Source organism: Microcebus murinus, chromosome 20 (genome assembly GCF_040939455.1).
Source record: "Microcebus murinus isolate Inina chromosome 20, M.murinus_Inina_mat1.0, whole genome shotgun sequence".
Lineage (NCBI taxonomy): Eukaryota > Metazoa > Chordata > Mammalia > Primates > Cheirogaleidae > Microcebus > Microcebus murinus.
The window spans coordinates 40,816,097-40,838,833 of NC_134123.1; the positions used below are offsets into that span (position 1 = coordinate 40,816,097).

Sequence of the window (22,737 nt, forward strand, 5' to 3'; positions counted from 1 at the left end):
CCCTTGGAGAACTGCGGGCACCGCTACCGTGGGGGCCGGACCCTGCTCTGTGTCCTTCTCTGGCCCGGTCCAAGGGGCCTGGGCCTGGCCCGGGGTGGATTGGACCCCAACCACCCCGGGGTGTGGACTTGCTAAAAATCGGCGATTAGCTATTGGATTCGAGCTTCATGTGGGTCATTTCACTAATGAATGCACCGAAAAGAGTTTCCTAATACATCTGTGAGGGTGGCAACTGAAAGAGAAATTTAAAGCTGACAGAATAGGCGAGGAAAGGCACAGGAGATTTCCAAACCCAGTAAGGAAGCCTTTCCCGAAATGGAAGAAAGAAAGGAGCAAATGAAAACACCGGTAGCCCGCCGGGGTCAGAGTCTGCTCATTAGAGAAAGTACCCTGACCAGGTTCACCCGTGGGTGGGTGGCGAGCTAGCGGCATTCAGAAGAGCGAGGCCCACAGTCTGTGCAGAAGACACCTGCACTCGGGCGTGTGTGGCGGCTCGATTCACAAGCAGCTCAGATGTTAAACCAAGGAGAAGCCAGGGAGTTCCCAACGCCCCAGGTGTCCTCAGCCCACGACTGGCTGCTGTGAAAATGCGAAGCCCGGGTCCCGGTCTCAGAGCAGGACAACCAGGAGGTGTGATGTACACCCCGGGGTTCCCAGGAGGATCAGGCTGAAGCTTGGACTTGGCCTCAAAGTGTCCCCTCGCCTGGCCACCCCCTTCCCCTTCCTGCTCCTCTACTCCTGGTGCCCCTCCACCCAGGGGCCAGACCTTAAACAGTCACCCGCAAGAGAATCCTGGTCCCAAAGAAGCCTTCTGGGGGACCCGTGCTGAGAGAGGTTGTGGGCATGGCCCGCTGGGGCTCTGCCCGACCCAGGTCTGGGAGATGCAACCTCCCAGCTCTGGGTCCCTGCAGGAAGTGTCGGCAAGAACAGGGCCAGTCCTCCAAAGGCCCAGGTGCAGGGAGCCCAGGCCAAGCAGCCTGTGGAAGAAGCCACATGCCGTGCCACCCCGGGAACACGACTGTAGGTCACGGCCCCTGCCACCTCCTCCTCCTCCTCCTCCTCCTCCTGCTCCTCCTCCTCTCCCCGACATGGAGCAGGGCTCAGAGACACCTCAGACGCTGCTAGCAAAGTCCAAAGGGCATCGGTTGCTCCTCCAAAGCGCACCCCCGACCCCCAGCAGGCCGCGTTGTCCAGCCAGCCCCTGGGCCTCCCCGGGGTGCCCGGCACAAAAGTGCAGACACCCACCTGACTGGCAATATCAGCTTGAGGACGTTTCTGCCACTCTAAGGACCCGCAGGCCAGCTGGGCCTCCGGGCAGGCAGGACAGAGAGCCCCGGAATCCGACGCGGCGGAGAGCTGGGTGTACGTCCCCACCAGGAGGCGGTCCCCACCTCCACGGCTCTCCCCTCGCGGGGAGCGGCAGCCGCAGGGCCTCAGAGAAGACACCAGGCTGGGCCCCCGCGGCACAGTGGGGGCACGTGCCCCGCGCGAGACTGCTGCGGCCGCCCTGCTGCCGGGTTCCTGGAGGGCTTCCTGGAAGCAGCGTCCACACCAAGCCCTTGGAAGGCCCAGGCGACGGAGGAGCCCGAGGTGGGGAGGAGCGAGTCAGGCAGGGGCCAAGGTGATGGGCCGGGCGGGGAGGAGCGTGTCACGCAGGGGCAGAGGACGGTGACAGGCCGGGCGGGAAGGAGCCGGTCAGGCAGGGGACCAGGACAGTGACGGGCCTGGCGGGGGAGGAGCGCCTCAGGCTGGGGCAGAGGAGACTGGGCTGGGTAGGGGTCAGGGTTACAGTTAGGGCGCCATTCACAATCGCAAAGATGTGGAAGCGCCCCGAGTGCCCATCGATCCACGGGTGCATTAATGAAATGTGGCGCGTGGACACCACGGAGTGCCGTTCAGCTATGAGGAACAGCGGTGAGAGGGCACCTCTCGTGTTCTCCCGGCCAGAGCTGGAACCCGTTCCAGTAAGCCAAGTGTCCCAAGAACGGACACAAGAGCGCCACGTGCGCGCGCTCGCCGGCAGATTGGTAGGAACCGATGGACACCTAAGTGGACACAGAGGAATCGCCTTCATCGGGTGGGTGTCGGGCGGGCGTGGGGAGGGGATGGGCGTGCACATCCATTAGGAATGGGGTGGGTGCGCACCAACCGGGGCATGGGCGCACTTGAAGCTCTGACCCGAGGGGGGAGGCGGGGACAGGGCGATGCAGCTGACCTTAACATTGGTACCCCCACCATACGCTGGGAGAAAATGAGAAATAAATGAATCAGAAAACGGGGGGGAGGGGGGCACGGGCAATACATGTCACCTCAATACGTGGACTCCCATGATCTGCTCGGAGAGAGAGAGAAAAGGAAATGTAATCATAGAGATAAGAGACACCTTTTCAGAAAATGAATCCGAAAAGAAAAGTAAAATGAGGCCTGTGGAGCAGGTCTGCGTGTGACTCCGGATCCCCCAACATCCAGTGCCACCACCAAAGATTCCTACGTGTAGCCCGTAGAACCCCAAAAGCAACGGGACGAGTTCTGGTCACATACTCGCTCAAAATGACGTCCTGGAATTCTCCTGGAACTCCCTCCCCTCTCAGCCTCTCAAGGTTTCCTCCAGCGTGTCGGTTCCCACAGACCAGACCTTTGGTCTGACACCTGACAGTCCAGATGCCACGCATGCTGCCGCGTGGCGGCGGTGTCACGGCTCGGGACAAGAGGAGGCCCCACGGTGCGGGCTGGGGCGCCAGGCACCGCGACGGGCGCTGAGGGTGGGGGTGATCCCCCGGACCGCCGCCGCGCTCCCAGAAAGGGGACAGAACAAGAGGCAAAAAACAAAAAAAACAAAAGCCTACGGCACCCGGTATTCCCGGGCGGTCTCCCATCCAAGTACTAACCAGGCCCGACCCTGCTTAGCTTCGGAGATCAGACGAGACCGGGCGCGTTCAGGCCGGCTTGGCCGGAGACGGTGGAGGGCGCCCCTGCCCCGCTCAAGAAGCCGAGCCTCTCTGCGCTTCCCCTCGCCGGCCGGGTCCGGCGGGCTCCGCGGGACTGGGGAGAGGGGCGGGGCGGCGTGGGGGGCTGTCCACACACACACACACACACACGCGTGCGCGCGCGCGCGAGATGGGCCTCCACGGGTGGACCCGCCAAGGTGGAGACCTTCCAGCCCCCCTCCTCTCCTCGCCTCGCCTCCTTCACCTACCCGCCCCCCACCCCCAGCGCGCCGCCGCTGCTGACTGCGCACGCGCGCGCGGGGCGCTCGACCTTTGCCCCCAGCCAGGGGCCGCCCTCCCCCACAAACCCTTTCAGCTGTGCCCCCCGCCCTGTGCGTGGGCTGCCGCCTATTCCCCAGGGCCAGGGCTGGGGCACAGCGCATGGGGGAGGGGAGCGAGTGTAGGGGCGTCTCTCGGGATGTGTCCCATGGGTGGGGTGGGGTGGGGTGGGGTGGGGTGGGGTGGGGTGGTTTGGGGGGCTCTGAAGAAATCAATCCCCTCTGTCTCCTCCCTCTGGAAAACCCCCAAGCCCTTGGAGAACTGCGGGCACCGCTACCGTGGGGGCCGGACCCTGCTCTGTGTCCTTCTCTGGCCCGGTCCAAGGGGCCTGGGCCTGGCCCGGGGTGGATTGGACCCCAACCACCCCGGGGTGTGGACTTGCTAAAAATCGGCGATTAGCTATTGGATTCGAGCTTCATCTGGGTCATTTCACTAATGAATGCACCGAAAAGAGTTTCCTAATACATCTGTGAGGGTGGCAACTGAAAGAGAAATTTAAAGCTGACAGAATAGGCGAGGAAAGGCACAGGAGATTTCCAAACCCAGTAAGGAAGCCTTTCCCGAAATGGAAGAAAGAAAGGAGCAAATGAAAACACCGGTAGCCCGCCGGGGTCAGAGTCTGCTCATTAGAGAAAGTACCCTGACCAGGTTCACCCGTGGGTGGGTGGCGAGCTAGCGGCATTCAGAAGAGCGAGGCCCACAGTCTGTGCAGAAGACACCTGCACTCGGGCGTGTGTGGCGGCTCGATTCACAAGCAGCTCAGATGTTAAACCAAGGAGAAGCCAGGGAGTTCCCAACGCCCCAGGTGTCCTCAGCCCACGACTGGCTGCTGTGAAAATGCGAAGCCCGGGTCCCGGTCTCAGAGCAGGACAACCAGGAGGTGTGATGTACACCCCGGGGTTCCCAGGAGGATCAGGCTGAAGCTTGGACTTGGCCTCAAAGTGTCCCCTCGCCTGGCCACCCCCTTCCCCTTCCTGCTCCTCTACTCCTGGTGCCCCTCCACCCAGGGGCCAGACCTTAAACAGTCACCCGCAAGAGAATCCTGGTCCCAAAGAAGCCTTCTGGGGGACCCGTGCTGAGAGAGGTTGTGGGCATGGCCCGCTGGGGCTCTGCCCGACCCAGGTCTGGGAGATGCAACCTCCCAGCTCTGGGTCCCTGCAGGAAGTGTCGGCAAGAACAGGGCCAGTCCTCCAAAGGCCCAGGTGCAGGGAGCCCAGGCCAAGCAGCCTGTGGAAGAAGCCACATGCCGTGCCACCCCGGGAACACGACTGTAGGTCACGGCCCCTGCCACCTCCTCCTCCTCCTCCTCCTCCTCCTGCTCCTCCTCCTCTCCCCGACATGGAGCAGGGCTCAGAGACACCTCAGACGCTGCTAGCAAAGTCCAAAGGGCATCGGTTGCTCCTCCAAAGCGCACCCCCGACCCCCAGCAGGCCGCGTTGTCCAGCCAGCCCCTGGGCCTCCCCGGGGTGCCCGGCACAAAAGTGCAGACACCCACCTGACTGGCAATATCAGCTTGAGGACGTTTCTGCCACTCTAAGGACCCGCAGGCCAGCTGGGCCTCCGGGCAGGCAGGACAGAGAGCCCCGGAATCCGACGCGGCGGAGAGCTGGGTGTACGTCCCCACCAGGAGGCGGTCCCCACCTCCACGGCTCTCCCCTCGCGGGGAGCGGCAGCCGCAGGGCCTCAGAGAAGACACCAGGCTGGGCCCCCGCGGCACAGTGGGGGCACGTGCCCCGCGCGAGACTGCTGCGGCCGCCCTGCTGCCGGGTTCCTGGAGGGCTTCCTGGAAGCAGCGTCCACACCAAGCCCTTGGAAGGCCCAGGCGACGGAGGAGCCCGAGGTGGGGAGGAGCGAGTCAGGCAGGGGCCAAGGTGATGGGCCGGGCGGGGAGGAGCGTGTCACGCAGGGGCAGAGGACGGTGACAGGCCGGGCGGGAAGGAGCCGGTCAGGCAGGGGACCAGGACAGTGACGGGCCTGGCGGGGGAGGAGCGCCTCAGGCTGGGGCAGAGGAGACTGGGCTGGGTAGGGGTCAGGGTTACAGTTAGGGCGCCATTCACAATCGCAAAGATGTGGAAGCGCCCCGAGTGCCCATCGATCCACGGGTGCATTAATGAAATGTGGCGCGTGGACACCACGGAGTGCCGTTCAGCTATGAGGAACAGCGGTGAGAGGGCACCTCTCGTGTTCTCCCGGCCAGAGCTGGAACCCGTTCCAGTAAGCCAAGTGTCCCAAGAACGGACACAAGAGCGCCACGTGCGCGCGCTCGCCGGCAGATTGGTAGGAACCGATGGACACCTAAGTGGACACAGAGGAATCGCCTTCATCGGGTGGGTGTCGGGCGGGCGTGGGGAGGGGATGGGCGTGCACATCCATTAGGAATGGGGTGGGTGCGCACCAACCGGGGCATGGGCGCACTTGAAGCTCTGACCCGAGGGGGGAGGCGGGGACAGGGCGATGCAGCTGACCTTAACATTGGTACCCCCACCATACGCTGGGAGAAAATGAGAAATAAATGAATCAGAAAACGGGGGGGAGGGGGGCACGGGCAATACATGTCACCTCAATACGTGGACTCCCATGATCTGCTCGGAGAGAGAGAGAAAAGGAAATGTAATCATAGAGATAAGAGACACCTTTTCAGAAAATGAATCCGAAAAGAAAAGTAAAATGAGGCCTGTGGAGCAGGTCTGCGTGTGACTCCGGATCCCCCAACATCCAGTGCCACCACCAAAGATTCCTACGTGTAGCCCGTAGAACCCCAAAAGCAACGGGACGAGTTCTGGTCACATACTCGCTCAAAATGACGTCCTGGAATTCTCCTGGAACTCCCTCCCCTCTCAGCCTCTCAAGGTTTCCTCCAGCGTGTCGGTTCCCACAGACCAGACCTTTGGTCTGACACCTGACAGTCCAGATGCCACGCATGCTGCCGCGTGGCGGCGGTGTCACGGCTCGGGACAAGAGGAGGCCCCACGGTGCGGGCTGGGGCGCCAGGCACCGCGACGGGCGCTGAGGGTGGGGGTGATCCCCCGGACCGCCGCCGCGCTCCCAGAAAGGGGACAGAACAAGAGGCAAAAAACAAAAAAAACAAAAGCCTACGGCACCCGGTATTCCCGGGCGGGCTCCCATCCAAGTACTAACCAGGCCCGACCCTGCTTAGCTTCGGAGATCAGACGAGACCGGGCGCGTTCAGGCCGGCTTGGCCGGAGACGGTGGAGGGCGCCCCTGCCCCGCTCAAGAAGCCGAGCCTCTCTGCGCTTCCCCTCGCCGGCCGGGTCCGGCGGGCAACGCGGGACTGGGGAGAGGGGCGGGGCGGCGTGGGGGGCTGTCCACACACACACACACACACACACACACACACGCGTGCGCGCGCGCGCGAGATGGGCCTCCACGGGTGGACCCGCCAAGGTGGAGACCTTCCAGCCCCCCTCCTCTCCTCGCCTCGCCTCCTTCACCTACCCGCCCCCCACCCCCAGCGCGCCGCCGCTGCTGACTGCGCACGCGCGCGCGCGCGCGCGCGCGCGCGGGGCGCTCGACCTTTGCCCCCAGCCAGGGGCCGCCCTCCCCCACAAACCCTTTCAGCTGTGCCCCCCGCCCTGTGCGTGGGCTGCCGCCTATTCCCCAGGGCCAGGGCTGGGGCACAGCGCATGGGGGAGGGGAGCGAGTGTAGGGGCGTCTCTCGGGATGTGTCCCATGGGTGGGGTGGGGTGGGGTGGGGTGGGGTGGGGTGGTTTGGGGGGCTCTGAAGAAATCAATCCCCTCTGTCTCCTCCCTCTGGAAAACCCCCAAGCCCTTGGAGAACTGCGGGCACCGCTACCGTGGGGGCCGGACCCTGCTCTGTGTCCTTCTCTGGCCCGGTCCAAGGGGCCTGGGCCTGGCCCGGGGTGGATTGGACCCCAACCACCCCGGGGTGTGGACTTGCTAAAAATCGGCGATTAGCTATTGGATTCGAGCTTCATGTGGGTCATTTCACTAATGAATGCACCGAAAAGAGTTTCCTAATACATCTGTGAGGGTGGCAACTGAAAGAGAAATTTAAAGCTGACAGAATAGGCGAGGAAAGGCACAGGAGATTTCCAAACCCAGTAAGGAAGCCTTTCCCGAAATGGAAGAAAGAAAGGAGCAAATGAAAACACCGGTAGCCCGCCGGGGTCAGAGTCTGCTCATTAGAGAAAGTACCCTGACCAGGTTCACCCGTGGGTGGGTGGCGAGCTAGCGGCATTCAGAAGAGCGAGGCCCACAGTCTGTGCAGAAGACACCTGCACTCGGGCGTGTGTGGCGGCTCGATTCACAAGCAGCTCAGATGTTAAACCAAGGAGAAGCCAGGGAGTTCCCAACGCCCCAGGTGTCCTCAGCCCACGACTGGCTGCTGTGAAAATGCGAAGCCCGGGTCCCGGTCTCAGAGCAGGACAACCAGGAGGTGTGATGTACACCCCGGGGTTCCCAGGAGGATCAGGCTGAAGCTTGGACTTGGCCTCAAAGTGTCCCCTCGCCTGGCCACCCCCTTCCCCTTCCTGCTCCTCTACTCCTGGTGCCCCTCCACCCAGGGGCCAGACCTTAAACAGTCACCCGCAAGAGAATCCTGGTCCCAAAGAAGCCTTCTGGGGGACCCGTGCTGAGAGAGGTTGTGGGCATGGCCCGCTGGGGCTCTGCCCGACCCAGGTCTGGGAGATGCAACCTCCCAGCTCTGGGTCCCTGCAGGAAGTGTCGGCAAGAACAGGGCCAGTCCTCCAAAGGCCCAGGTGCAGGGAGCCCAGGCCAAGCAGCCTGTGGAAGAAGCCACATGCCGTGCCACCCCGGGAACACGACTGTAGGTCACGGCCCCTGCCACCTCCTCCTCCTCCTCCTCCTCCTCCTGCTCCTCCTCCTCTCCCCGACATGGAGCAGGGCTCAGAGACACCTCAGACGCTGCTAGCAAAGTCCAAAGGGCATCGGTTGCTCCTCCAAAGCGCACCCCCGACCCCCAGCAGGCCGCGTTGTCCAGCCAGCCCCTGGGCCTCCCCGGGGTGCCCGGCACAAAAGTGCAGACACCCACCTGACTGGCAATATCAGCTTGAGGACGTTTCTGCCACTCTAAGGACCCGCAGGCCAGCTGGGCCTCCGGGCAGGCAGGACAGAGAGCCCCGGAATCCGACGCGGCGGAGAGCTGGGTGTACGTCCCCACCAGGAGGCGGTCCCCACCTCCACGGCTCTCCCCTCGCGGGGAGCGGCAGCCGCAGGGCCTCAGAGAAGACACCAGGCTGGGCCCCCGCGGCACAGTGGGGGCACGTGCCCCGCGCGAGACTGCTGCGGCCGCCCTGCTGCCGGGTTCCTGGAGGGCTTCCTGGAAGCAGCGTCCACACCAAGCCCTTGGAAGGCCCAGGCGACGGAGGAGCCCGAGGTGGGGAGGAGCGAGTCAGGCAGGGGCCAAGGTGATGGGCCGGGCGGGGAGGAGCGTGTCACGCAGGGGCAGAGGACGGTGACAGGCCGGGCGGGAAGGAGCCGGTCAGGCAGGGGACCAGGACAGTGACGGGCCTGGCGGGGGAGGAGCGCCTCAGGCTGGGGCAGAGGAGACTGGGCTGGGTAGGGGTCAGGGTTACAGTTAGGGCGCCATTCACAATCGCAAAGATGTGGAAGCGCCCCGAGTGCCCATCGATCCACGGGTGCATTAATGAAATGTGGCGCGTGGACACCACGGAGTGCCGTTCAGCTATGAGGAACAGCGGTGAGAGGGCACCTCTCGTGTTCTCCCGGCCAGAGCTGGAACCCGTTCCAGTAAGCCAAGTGTCCCAAGAACGGACACAAGAGCGCCACGTGCGCGCGCTCGCCGGCAGATTGGTAGGAACCGATGGACACCTAAGTGGACACAGAGGAATCGCCTTCATCGGGTGGGTGTCGGGCGGGCGTGGGGAGGGGATGGGCGTGCACATCCATTAGGAATGGGGTGGGTGCGCACCAACCGGGGCATGGGCGCACTTGAAGCTCTGACCCGAGGGGGGAGGCGGGGACAGGGCGATGCAGCTGACCTTAACATTGGTACCCCCACCATACGCTGGGAGAAAATGAGAAATAAATGAATCAGAAAACGGGGGGGAGGGGGGCACGGGCAATACATGTCACCTCAATACGTGGACTCCCATGATCTGCTCGGAGAGAGAGAGAAAAGGAAATGTAATCATAGAGATAAGAGACACCTTTTCAGAAAATGAATCCGAAAAGAAAAGTAAAATGAGGCCTGTGGAGCAGGTCTGCGTGTGACTCCGGATCCCCCAACATCCAGTGCCACCACCAAAGATTCCTACGTGTAGCCCGTAGAACCCCAAAAGCAACGGGACGAGTTCTGGTCACATACTCGCTCAAAATGACGTCCTGGAATTCTCCTGGAACTCCCTCCCCTCTCAGCCTCTCAAGGTTTCCTCCAGCGTGTCGGTTCCCACAGACCAGACCTTTGGTCTGACACCTGACAGTCCAGATGCCACGCATGCTGCCGCGTGGCGGCGGTGTCACGGCTCGGGACAAGAGGAGGCCCCACGGTGCGGGCTGGGGCGCCAGGCACCGCGACGGGCGCTGAGGGTGGGGGTGATCCCCCGGACCGCCGCCGCGCTCCCAGAAAGGGGACAGAACAAGAGGCAAAAAACAAAAAAAACAAAAGCCTACGGCACCCGGTATTCCCGGGCGGTCTCCCATCCAAGTACTAACCAGGCCCGACCCTGCTTAGCTTCGGAGATCAGACGAGACCGGGCGCGTTCAGGCCGGCTTGGCCGGAGACGGTGGAGGGCGCCCCTGCCCCGCTCAAGAAGCCGAGCCTCTCTGCGCTTCCCCTCGCCGGCCGGGTCCGGCGGGCTCCGCGGGACTGGGGAGAGGGGCGGGGCGGCGTGGGGGGCTGTCCACACACACACACACACACACGCGTGCGCGCGCGCGCGAGATGGGCCTCCACGGGTGGACCCGCCAAGGTGGAGACCTTCCAGCCCCCCTCCTCTCCTCGCCTCGCCTCCTTCACCTACCCGCCCCCCACCCCCAGCGCGCCGCCGCTGCTGACTGCGCACGCGCGCGCGGGGCGCTCGACCTTTGCCCCCAGCCAGGGGCCGCCCTCCCCCACAAACCCTTTCAGCTGTGCCCCCCGCCCTGTGCGTGGGCTGCCGCCTATTCCCCAGGGCCAGGGCTGGGGCACAGCGCATGGGGGAGGGGAGCGAGTGTAGGGGCGTCTCTCGGGATGTGTCCCATGGGTGGGGTGGGGTGGGGTGGGGTGGGGTGGGGTGGGGTGGTTTGGGGGGCTCTGAAGAAATCAATCCCCTCTGTCTCCTCCCTCTGGAAAACCCCCAAGCCCTTGGAGAACTGCGGGCACCGCTACCGTGGGGGCCGGACCCTGCTCTGTGTCCTTCTCTGGCCCGGTCCAAGGGGCCTGGGCCTGGCCCGGGGTGGATTGGACCCCAACCACCCCGGGGTGTGGACTTGCTAAAAATCGGCGATGAGCTATTGGATTCGAGCTTCATCTGGGTCATTTCACTAATGAATGCTCCGAAAAGAGTTTCCTAATACATCTGTGAGGGTGGCAACTGAAAGAGAAATTTAAAGCTGACAGAATAGGCGAGGAAAGGCACAGGAGATTTCCAAACCCAGTAAGGAAGCCTTTCCCGAAATGGAAGAAAGAAAGGAGCAAATGAAAACACCGGTAGCCCGCCGGGGTCAGAGTCTGCTCCTTAGAGAAAGTACCCTGACCAGGTTCACCCGTGGGTGGGTGGCGAGCTAGCGGCATTCAGAAGAGCGAGGCCCGCAGTCTGTGCAGAAGACACCTGCACTCGGGCGTGTGTGGCGGCACGATTCACAAGCAGCTCAGATGTTAAACCAAGGAGAAGCCAGGGAGTTCCCAACGCCCCAGGTGTCCTCAGCCCACGACTGGCTGCTGTGAAAATGCGAAGCCCGGGTCCCGGTCTCAGAGCAGGACAACCAGGAGGTGTGATGTACACCCCGGGGTTCCCAGGAGGATCAGGCTGAAGCTTGGACTTGGCCTCAAAGTGTCCCCTCGCCTGGCCACCCCCTTCCCCTTCCTGCTCCTCTACTCCTGGTGCCCCTCCACCCAGGGGCCAGACCTTAAACAGTCACCCGCAAGAGAATCCTGGTCCCAAAGAAGCCTTCTGGGGGACCCGTGCTGAGAGAGGTTGTGGGCATGGCCCGCTGGGGCTCTGCCCGACCCAGGTCTGGGAGATGCAACCTCCCAGCTCTGGGTCCCTGCAGGAAGTGTCGGCAAGAACAGGGCCAGTCCTCCAAAGGCCCAGGTGCAGGGAGCCCAGGCCAAGCAGCCTGTGGAAGAAGCCACATGCCGTGCCACCCCGGGAACACGACTGTAGGTCACGGCCCCTGCCACCTCCTCCTCCTCCTCCTCCTCCTCCTGCTCCTCCTCCTCTCCCCGACATGGAGCAGGGCTCAGAGACACCTCAGACGCTGCTAGCAAAGTCCAAAGGGCATCGGTTGCTCCTCCAAAGCGCACCCCCGACCCCCAGCAGGCCGCGTTGTCCAGCCAGCCCCTGGGCCTCCCCGGGGTGCCCGGCACAAAAGTGCAGACACCCACCTGACTGGCAATATCAGCTTGAGGACGTTTCTGCCACTCTAAGGACCCGCAGGCCAGCTGGGCCTCCGGGCAGGCAGGACAGAGAGCCCCGGAATCCGACGCGGCGGAGAGCTGGGTGTACGTCCCCACCAGGAGGCGGTCCCCACCTCCACGGCTCTCCCCTCGCGGGGAGCGGCAGCCGCAGGGCCTCAGAGAAGACACCAGGCTGGGCCCCCGCGGCACAGTGGGGGCACGTGCCCCGCGCGAGACTGCTGCGGCCGCCCTGCTGCCGGGTTCCTGGAGGGCTTCCTGGAAGCAGCGTCCACACCAAGCCCTTGGAAGGCCCAGGCGACGGAGGAGCCCGAGGTGGGGAGGAGCGAGTCAGGCAGGGGCCAAGGTGATGGGCCGGGCGGGGAGGAGCGTGTCACGCAGGGGCAGAGGACGGTGACAGGCCGGGCGGGAAGGAGCCGGTCAGGCAGGGGACCAGGACAGTGACGGGCCTGGCGGGGGAGGAGCGCCTCAGGCTGGGGCAGAGGAGACTGGGCTGGGTAGGGGTCAGGGTTACAGTTAGGGCGCCATTCACAATCGCAAAGATGTGGAAGCGCCCCGAGTGCCCATCGATCCACGGGTGCATTAATGAAATGTGGCGCGTGGACACCACGGAGTGCCGTTCAGCTATGAGGAACAGCGGTGAGAGGGCACCTCTCGTGTTCTCCCGGCCAGAGCTGGAACCCGTTCCAGTAAGCCAAGTGTCCCAAGAACGGACACAAGAGCGCCACGTGCGCGCGCTCGCCGGCAGATTGGTAGGAACCGATGGACACCTAAGTGGACACAGAGGAATCGCCTTCATCGGGTGGGTGTCGGGCGGGCGTGGGGAGGGGATGGGCGTGCACATCCATTAGGAATGGGGTGGGTGCGCACCAACCGGGGCATGGGCGCACTTGAAGCTCTGACCCGAGGGGGGAGGCGGGGACAGGGCGATGCAGCTGACCTTAACATTGGTACCCCCACCATACGCTGGGAGAAAATGAGAAATAAATGAATCAGAAAACGGGGGGGAGGGGGGCACGGGCAATACATGTCACCTCAATACGTGGACTCCCATGATCTGCTCGGAGAGAGAGAGAAAAGGAAATGTAATCATAGAGATAAGAGACACCTTTTCAGAAAATGAATCCGAAAAGAAAAGTAAAATGAGGCCTGTGGAGCAGGTCTGCGTGTGACTCCGGATCCCCCAACATCCAGTGCCACCACCAAAGATTCCTACGTGTAGCCCGTAGAACCCCAAAAGCAACGGGACGAGTTCTGGTCACATACTCGCTCAAAATGACGTCCTGGAATTCTCCTGGAACTCCCTCCCCTCTCAGCCTCTCAAGGTTTCCTCCAGCGTGTCGGTTCCCACAGACCAGACCTTTGGTCTGACACCTGACAGTCCAGATGCCACGCATGCTGCCGCGTGGCGGCGGTGTCACGGCTCGGGACAAGAGGAGGCCCCACGGTGCGGGCTGGGGCGCCAGGCACCGCGACGGGCGCTGAGGGTGGGGGTGATCCCCCGGACCGCCGCCGCGCTCCCAGAAAGGGGACAGAACAAGAGGCAAAAAACAAAAAAAACAAAAGCCTACGGCACCCGGTATTCCCGGGCGGTCTCCCATCCAAGTACTAACCAGGCCCGACCCTGCTTAGCTTCGGAGATCAGACGAGACCGGGCGCGTTCAGGCCGGCTTGGCCGGAGACGGTGGAGGGCGCCCCTGCCCCGCTCAAGAAGCCGAGCCTCTCTGCGCTTCCCCTCGCCGGCCGGGTCCGGCGGGCTCCGCGGGACTGGGGAGAGGGGCGGGGCGGCGTGGGGGGCTGTACACACACACACACACACACACACACACACACACACACACACACACGCGTGCGCGCGCGCGCGAGATGGGCCTCCACGGGTGGACCCGCCAAGGTGGAGACCTTCCAGCCCCCCTCCTCTCCTCGCCTCGCCTCCTTCACCTACCCGCCCCCCACCCCCAGCGCGCCGCCGCTGCTGACTGCGCACGCGCGCGCGGGGCGCTCGACCTTTGCCCCCAGCCAGGGGCCGCCCTCCCCCACAAACCCTTTCAGCTGTGCCCCCCGCCCTGTGCGTGGGCTGCCGCCTATTCCCCAGGGCCAGGGCTGGGGCACAGCGCATGGGGGAGGGGAGCGAGTGTAGGGGCGTCTCTCGGGATGTGTCCCATGGGTGGGGTGGGGTGGGGTGGGGTGGGGTGGGGTGGGGTGGTTTGGGGGGCTCTGAAGAAATCAATCCCCTCTGTCTCCTCCCTCTGGAAAACCCCCAAGCCCTTGGAGAACTGCGGGCACCGCTACCGTGGGGGCCGGACCCTGCTCTGTGTCCTTCTCTGGCCCGGTCCAAGGGGCCTGGGCCTGGCCCGGGGTGGATTGGACCCCAACCACCCCGGGGTGTGGACTTGCTAAAAATCGGCGATGAGCTATTGGATTCGAGCTTCATCTGGGTCATTTCACTAATGAATGCTCCGAAAAGAGTTTCCTAATACATCTGTGAGGGTGGCAACTGAAAGAGAAATTTAAAGCTGACAGAATAGGCGAGGAAAGGCACAGGAGATTTCCAAACCCAGTAAGGAAGCCTTTCCCGAAATGGAAGAAAGAAAGGAGCAAATGAAAACACCGGTAGCCCGCCGGGGTCAGAGTCTGCTCCTTAGAGAAAGTACCCTGACCAGGTTCACCCGTGGGTGGGTGGCGAGCTAGCGGCATTCAGAAGAGCGAGGCCCGCAGTCTGTGCAGAAGACACCTGCACTCGGGCGTGTGTGGCGGCACGATTCACAAGCAGCTCAGATGTTAAACCAAGGAGAAGCCAGGGAGTTCCCAACGCCCCAGGTGTCCTCAGCCCACGACTGGCTGCTGTGAAAATGCGAAGCCCGGGTCCCGGTCTCAGAGCAGGACAACCAGGAGGTGTGATGTACACCCCGGGGTTCCCAGGAGGATCAGGCTGAAGCTTGGACTTGGCCTCAAAGTGTCCCCTCGCCTGGCCACCCCCTTCCCCTTCCTGCTCCTCTACTCCTGGTGCCCCTCCACCCAGGGGCCAGACCTTAAACAGTCACCCGCAAGAGAATCCTGGTCCCAAAGAAGCCTTCTGGGGGACCCGTGCTGAGAGAGGTTGTGGGCATGGCCCGCTGGGGCTCTGCCCGACCCAGGTCTGGGAGATGCAACCTCCCAGCTCTGGGTCCCTGCAGGAAGTGTCGGCAAGAACAGGGCCAGTCCTCCAAAGGCCCAGGTGCAGGGAGCCCAGGCCAAGCAGCCTGTGGAAGAAGCCACATGCCGTGCCACCCCGGGAACACGACTGTAGGTCACGGCCCCTGCCACCTCCTCCTCCTCCTCCTCCTCCTCCTGCTCCTCCTCCTCTCCCCGACATGGAGCAGGGCTCAGAGACACCTCAGACGCTGCTAGCAAAGTCCAAAGGGCATCGGTTGCTCCTCCAAAGCGCACCCCCGACCCCCAGCAGGCCGCGTTGTCCAGCCAGCCCCTGGGCCTCCCCGGGGTGCCCGGCACAAAAGTGCAGACACCCACCTGACTGGCAATATCAGCTTGAGGACGTTTCTGCCACTCTAAGGACCCGCAGGCCAGCTGGGCCTCCGGGCAGGCAGGACAGAGAGCCCCGGAATCCGACGCGGCGGAGAGCTGGGTGTACGTCCCCACCAGGAGGCGGTCCCCACCTCCACGGCTCTCCCCTCGCGGGGAGCGGCAGCCGCAGGGCCTCAGAGAAGACACCAGGCTGGGCCCCCGCGGCACAGTGGGGGCACGTGCCCCGCGCGAGACTGCTGCGGCCGCCCTGCTGCCGGGTTCCTGGAGGGCTTCCTGGAAGCAGCGTCCACACCAAGCCCTTGGAAGGCCCAGGCGACGGAGGAGCCCGAGGTGGGGAGGAGCGAGTCAGGCAGGGGCCAAGGTGATGGGCCGGGCGGGGAGGAGCGTGTCACGCAGGGGCAGAGGACGGTGACAGGCCGGGCGGGAAGGAGCCGGTCAGGCAGGGGACCAGGACAGTGACGGGCCTGGCGGGGGAGGAGCGCCTCAGGCTGGGGCAGAGGAGACTGGGCTGGGTAGGGGTCAGGGTTACAGTTAGGGCGCCATTCACAATCGCAAAGATGTGGAAGCGCCCCGAGTGCCCATCGATCCACGGGTGCATTAATGAAATGTGGCGCGTGGACACCACGGAGTGCCGTTCAGCTATGAGGAACAGCGGTGAGAGGGCACCTCTCGTGTTCTCCCGGCCAGAGCTGGAACCCGTTCCAGTAAGCCAAGTGTCCCAAGAACGGACACAAGAGCGCCACGTGCGCGCGCTCGCCGGCAGATTGGTAGGAACCGATGGACACCTAAGTGGACACAGAGGAATCGCCTTCATCGGGTGGGTGTCGGGCGGGCGTGGGGAGGGGATGGGCGTGCACATCCATTAGGAATGGGGTGGGTGCGCACCAACCGGGGCATGGGCGCACTTGAAGCTCTGACCCGAGGGGGGAGGCGGGGACAGGGCGATGCAGCTGACCTTAACATTGGTACCCCCACCATACGCTGGGAGAAAATGAGAAATAAATGAATCAGAAAACGGGGGGGAGGGGGGCACGGGCAATACATGTCACCTCAATACGTGGACTCCCATGATCTGCTCGGAGAGAGAGAGAAAAGGAAATGTAATCATAGAGATAAGAGACACCTTTTCAGAAAATGAATCCGAAAAGAAAAGTAAAATGAGGCCTGTGGAGCAGGTCTGCGTGTGACTCCGGATCCCCCAACATCCAGTGCCACCACCAAAGATTCCTACGTGTAGCCCGTAGAACCCCAAAAGCAACGGGACGAGTTCTGGTCACATACTCGCTCAAAATGACGTCCTGGAATTCTCCTGGAACTCCCTCCCCTCTCAGCCTCTCAAGGTTTCCTCCAGCGTGTCGGTTCCCACAGACCAGACCTTTGGTCTGACACCTGACAGTCCAGATGCCACGCATGCTGCCGCGTGGCGGCGGTGTCACGGCTCGGGACAAGAGGAGGCCCCACGGTGCGGGCTGGGGCGCCAGGCACCGCGACGGGCGCTGAGGGTGGGGGTGATCCCCCGGACCGCCGCCGCGCTCCCAGAAAGGGGACAGAACAAGAGGCAAAAAACAAAAAAAACAAAAGCCTACGGCACCCGGTATTCCCGGGCGGTCTCCCATCCAAGTACTAACCAGGCCCGACCCTGCTTAGCTTCGGAGATCAGACGAGACCGGGCGCGTTCAGGCCGGCTTGGCCGGAGACGGTGGAGGGCGCCCCTGCCCCGCTCAAGAAGCCGAGCCTCTCTGCGCTTCCCCTCGCCGGCCGGGTCCGGCGGGCTCCGCGGGACTGGGGAGAGGGGCGGGGCGGCGTGGGGGGCTGTACACACACACACACACACACACACACACACACACACACACACACGCGTGCGCGCGCGCGCGAGATGGGCCTCCACGGGTGGACCCGCCAAGGTGGAGACCTTCCAGCCCCCCTCCTCTCCTCGCCTCGCCTCCTTCACCTACCCGCCCCCCACCCCCAGCGCGCCGCCGCTGCTGACTGCGCACGCGCGCGCGGGGCGCTCGACCTTTGCCCCCAGCCAGGGGCCGCCCTCCCCCACAAACCCTTTCAGCTGTGCCCCCCGCCCTGTGCGTGGGCTGCCGCCTATTCCCCAGGGCCAGGGCTGGGGCACAGCGCATGGGGGAGGGGAGCGAGTGTAGGGGCGTCTCTCGGGATGTGTCCCATGGGTGGGGTGGGGTGGGGTGGGGTGGGGTGGGGTGGGGTGGTTTGGGGGGCTCTGAAGAAATCAATCCCCTCTGTCTCCTCCCTCTGGAAAACCCCCAAGCCCTTGGAGAACTGCGGGCACCGCTACCGTGGGGGCCGGACCCTGCTCTGTGTCCTTCTCTGGCCCGGTCCAAGGGGCCTGGGCCTGGCCCGGGGTGGATTGGACCCCAACCACCCCGGGGTGTGGACTTGCTAAAAATCGGCGATGAGCTATTGGATTCGAGCTTCATCTGGGTCATTTCACTAATGAATGCTCCGAAAAGAGTTTCCTAATACATCTGTGAGGGTGGCAACTGAAAGAGAAATTTAAAGCTGACAGAATAGGCGAGGAAAGGCACAGGAGATTTCCAAACCCAGTAAGGAAGCCTTTCCCGAAATGGAAGAAAGAAAGGAGCAAATGAAAACACCGGTAGCCCGCCGGGGTCAGAGTCTGCTCCTTAGAGAAAGTACCCTGACCAGGTTCACCCGTGGGTGGGTGGCGAGCTAGCGGCATTCAGAAGAGCGAGGCCCGCAGTCTGTGCAGAAGACACCTGCACTCGGGCGTGTGTGGCGGCACGATTCACAAGCAGCTCAGATGTTAAACCAAGGAGAAGCCAGGGAGTTCCCAACGCCCCAGGTGTCCTCAGCCCACGACTGGCTGCTGTGAAAATGCGAAGCCCGGGTCCCGGTCTCAGAGCAGGACAACCAGGAGGTGTGATGTACACCCCGGGGTTCCCAGGAGGATCAGGCTGAAGCTTGGACTTGGCCTCAAAGTGTCCCCTCGCCTGGCCACCCCCTTCCCCTTCCTGCTCCTCTACTCCTGGTGCCCCTCCACCCAGGGGCCAGACCTTAAACAGTCACCCGCAAGAGAATCCTGGTCCCAAAGAAGCCTTCTGGGGGACCCGTGCTGAGAGAGGTTGTGGGCATGGCCCGCTGGGGCTCTGCCCGACCCAGGTCTGGGAGATGCAACCTCCCAGCTCTGGGTCCCTGCAGGAAGTGTCGGCAAGAACAGGGCCAGTCCTCCAAAGGCCCAGGTGCAGGGAGCCCAGGCCAAGCAGCCTGTGGAAGAAGCCACATGCCGTGCCACCCCGGGAACACGACTGTAGGTCACGGCCCCTGCCACCTCCTCCTCCTCCTCCTCCTCCTCCTGCTCCTCCTCCTCTCCCCGACATGGAGCAGGGCTCAGAGACACCTCAGACGCTGCTAGCAAAGTCCAAAGGGCATCGGTTGCTCCTCCAAAGCGCACCCCCGACCCCCAGCAGGCCGCGTTGTCCAGCCAGCCCCTGGGCCTCCCCGGGGTGCCCGGCACAAAAGTGCAGACACCCACCTGACTGGCAATATCAGCTTGAGGACGTTTCTGCCACTCTAAGGACCCGCAGGCCAGCTGGGCCTCCGGGCAGGCAGGACAGAGAGCCCCGGAATCCGACGCGGCGGAGAGCTGGGTGTACGTCCCCACCAGGAGGCGGTCCCCACCTCCACGGCTCTCCCCTCGCGGGGAGCGGCAGCCGCAGGGCCTCAGAGAAGACACCAGGCTGGGCCCCCGCGGCACAGTGGGGGCACGTGCCCCGCGCGAGACTGCTGCGGCCGCCCTGCTGCCGGGTTCCTGGAGGGCTTCCTGGAAGCAGCGTCCACACCAAGCCCTTGGAAGGCCCAGGCGACGGAGGAGCCCGAGGTGGGGAGGAGCGAGTCAGGCAGGGGCCAAGGTGATGGGCCGGGCGGGGAGGAGCGTGTCACGCAGGGGCAGAGGACGGTGACAGGCCGGGCGGGAAGGAGCCGGTCAGGCAGGGGACCAGGACAGTGACGGGCCTGGCGGGGGAGGAGCGCCTCAGGCTGGGGCAGAGGAGACTGGGCTGGGTAGGGGTCAGGGTTACAGTTAGGGCGCCATTCACAATCGCAAAGATGTGGAAGCGCCCCGAGTGCCCATCGATCCACGGGTGCATTAATGAAATGTGGCGCGTGGACACCACGGAGTGCCGTTCAGCTATGAGGAACAGCGGTGAGAGGGCACCTCTCGTGTTCTCCCGGCCAGAGCTGGAACCCGTTCCAGTAAGCCAAGTGTCCCAAGAACGGACACAAGAGCGCCACGTGCGCGCGCTCGCCGGCAGATTGGTAGGAACCGATGGACACCTAAGTGGACACAGAGGAATCGCCTTCATCGGGTGGGTGTCGGGCGGGCGTGGGGAGGGGATGGGCGTGCACATCCATTAGGAATGGGGTGGGTGCGCACCAACCGGGGCATGGGCGCACTTGAAGCTCTGACCCGAGGGGGGAGGCGGGGACAGGGCGATGCAGCTGACCTTAACATTGGTACCCCCACCATACGCTGGGAGAAAATGAGAAATAAATGAATCAGAAAACGGGGGGGAGGGGGGCACGGGCAATACATGTCACCTCAATACGTGGACTCCCATGATCTGCTCGGAGAGAGAGAGAAAAGGAAATGTAATCATAGAGATAAGAGACACCTTTTCAGAAAATGAATCCGAAAAGAAAAGTAAAATGAGGCCTGTGGAGCAGGTCTGCGTGTGACTCCGGATCCCCCAACATCCAGTGCCACCACCAAAGATTCCTACGTGTAGCCCGTAGAACCCCAAAAGCAACGGGACGAGTTCTGGTCACATACTCGCTCAAAATGACGTCCTGGAATTCTCCTGGAACTCCCTCCCCTCTCAGCCTCTCAAGGTTTCCTCCAGCGTGTCGGTTCCCACAGACCAGACCTTTGGTCTGACACCTGACAGTCCAGATGCCACGCATGCTGCCGCGTGGCGGCGGTGTCACGGCTCGGGACAAGAGGAGGCCCCACGGTGCGGGCTGGGGCGCCAGGCACCGCGACGGGCGCTGAGGGTGGGGGTGATCCCCCGGACCGCCGCCGCGCTCCCAGAAAGGGGACAGAACAAGAGGCAAAAAACAAAAAAAACAAAAGCCTACGGCACCCGGTATTCCCGGGCGGTCTCCCATCCAAGTACTAACCAGGCCCGACCCTGCTTAGCTTCGGAGATCAGACGAGACCGGGCGCGTTCAGGCCGGCTTGGCCGGAGACGGTGGAGGGCGCCCCTGCCCCGCTCAAGAAGCCGAGCCTCTCTGCGCTTCCCCTCGCCGGCCGGGTCCGGCGGGCTCCGCGGGACTGGGGAGAGGGGCGGGGCGGCGTGGGGGGCTGTACACACACACACACACACACACACACACACACACACACACACACGCGTGCGCGCGCGCGCGAGATGGGCCTCCACGGGTGGACCCGCCAAGGTGGAGACCTTCCAGCCCCCCTCCTCTCCTCGCCTCGCCTCCTTCACCTACCCGCCCCCCACCCCCAGCGCGCCGCCGCTGCTGACTGCGCACGCGCGCGCGGGGCGCTCGACCTTTGCCCCCAGCCAGGGGCCGCCCTCCCCCACAAACCCTTTCAGCTGTGCCCCCCGCCCTGTGCGTGGGCTGCCGCCTATTCCCCAGGGCCAGGGCTGGGGCACAGCGCATGGGGGAGGGGAGCGAGTGTAGGGGCGTCTCTCGGGATGTGTCCCATGGGTGGGGTGGGGTGGGGTGGGGTGGGGTGGGGTGGGGTGGTTTGGGGGGCTCTGAAGAAATCAATCCCCTCTGTCTCCTCCCTCTGGAAAACCCCCAAGCCCTTGGAGAACTGCGGGCACCGCTACCGTGGGGGCCGGACCCTGCTCTGTGTCCTTCTCTGGCCCGGTCCAAGGGGCCTGGGCCTGGCCCGGGGTGGATTGGACCCCAACCACCCCGGGGTGTGGACTTGCTAAAAATCGGCGATGAGCTATTGGATTCGAGCTTCATCTGGGTCATTTCACTAATGAATGCTCCGAAAAGAGTTTCCTAATACATCTGTGAGGGTGGCAACTGAAAGAGAAATTTAAAGCTGACAGAATAGGCGAGGAAAGGCACAGGAGATTTCCAAACCCAGTAAGGAAGCCTTTCCCGAAATGGAAGAAAGAAAGGAGCAAATGAAAACACCGGTAGCCCGCCGGGGTCAGAGTCTGCTCCTTAGAGAAAGTACCCTGACCAGGTTCACCCGTGGGTGGGTGGCGAGCTAGCGGCATTCAGAAGAGCGAGGCCCGCAGTCTGTGCAGAAGACACCTGCACTCGGGCGTGTGTGGCGGCACGATTCACAAGCAGCTCAGATGTTAAACCAAGGAGAAGCCAGGGAGTTCCCAACGCCCCAGGTGTCCTCAGCCCACGACTGGCTGCTGTGAAAATGCGAAGCCCGGGTCCCGGTCTCAGAGCAGGACAACCAGGAGGTGTGATGTACACCCCGGGGTTCCCAGGAGGATCAGGCTGAAGCTTGGACTTGGCCTCAAAGTGTCCCCTCGCCTGGCCACCCCCTTCCCCTTCCTGCTCCTCTACTCCTGGTGCCCCTCCACCCAGGGGCCAGACCTTAAACAGTCACCCGCAAGAGAATCCTGGTCCCAAAGAAGCCTTCTGGGGGACCCGTGCTGAGAGAGGTTGTGGGCATGGCCCGCTGGGGCTCTGCCCGACCCAGGTCTGGGAGATGCAACCTCCCAGCTCTGGGTCCCTGCAGGAAGTGTCGGCAAGAACAGGGCCAGTCCTCCAAAGGCCCAGGTGCAGGGAGCCCAGGCCAAGCAGCCTGTGGAAGAAGCCACATGCCGTGCCACCCCGGGAACACGACTGTAGGTCACGGCCCCTGCCACCTCCTCCTCCTCCTCCTCCTCCTCCTGCTCCTCCTCCTCTCCCCGACATGGAGCAGGGCTCAGAGACACCTCAGACGCTGCTAGCAAAGTCCAAAGGGCATCGGTTGCTCCTCCAAAGCGCACCCCCGACCCCCAGCAGGCCGCGTTGTCCAGCCAGCCCCTGGGCCTCCCCGGGGTGCCCGGCACAAAAGTGCAGACACCCACCTGACTGGCAATATCAGCTTGAGGACGTTTCTGCCACTCTAAGGACCCGCAGGCCAGCTGGGCCTCCGGGCAGGCAGGACAGAGAGCCCCGGAATCCGACGCGGCGGAGAGCTGGGTGTACGTCCCCACCAGGAGGCGGTCCCCACCTCCACGGCTCTCCCCTCGCGGGGAGCGGCAGCCGCAGGGCCTCAGAGAAGACACCAGGCTGGGCCCCCGCGGCACAGTGGGGGCACGTGCCCCGCGCGAGACTGCTGCGGCCGCCCTGCTGCCGGGTTCCTGGAGGGCTTCCTGGAAGCAGCGTCCACAC

The 22,737-nt window shown here is 63.7% G+C and overlaps 6 pseudogenes; all 6 read right to left on the reverse strand.

Annotated features, from left to right (window-relative positions):
- Positions 1 to 2,839: 2,839 nt before the first annotated feature.
- LOC142862794 (uncharacterized) lies at positions 2,840 to 2,958 on the reverse strand (annotated as a pseudogene).
- Positions 2,959 to 6,355: 3,397 nt separating this feature from the next.
- On the reverse strand, positions 6,356 to 6,474 carry LOC142862868 (uncharacterized; annotated as a pseudogene).
- Positions 6,475 to 9,892: 3,418 nt separating this feature from the next.
- LOC142862796 (uncharacterized) lies at positions 9,893 to 10,011 on the reverse strand (annotated as a pseudogene).
- Positions 10,012 to 13,408: 3,397 nt separating this feature from the next.
- Positions 13,409 to 13,527, reverse strand: LOC142862797 (uncharacterized; annotated as a pseudogene).
- A 3,421-nt stretch (positions 13,528 to 16,948) lies between these two features.
- LOC142862798 (uncharacterized) lies at positions 16,949 to 17,067 on the reverse strand (annotated as a pseudogene).
- A 3,419-nt stretch (positions 17,068 to 20,486) lies between these two features.
- Positions 20,487 to 20,605, reverse strand: LOC142862799 (uncharacterized; annotated as a pseudogene).
- Positions 20,606 to 22,737: the final 2,132 nt, after the last annotated feature.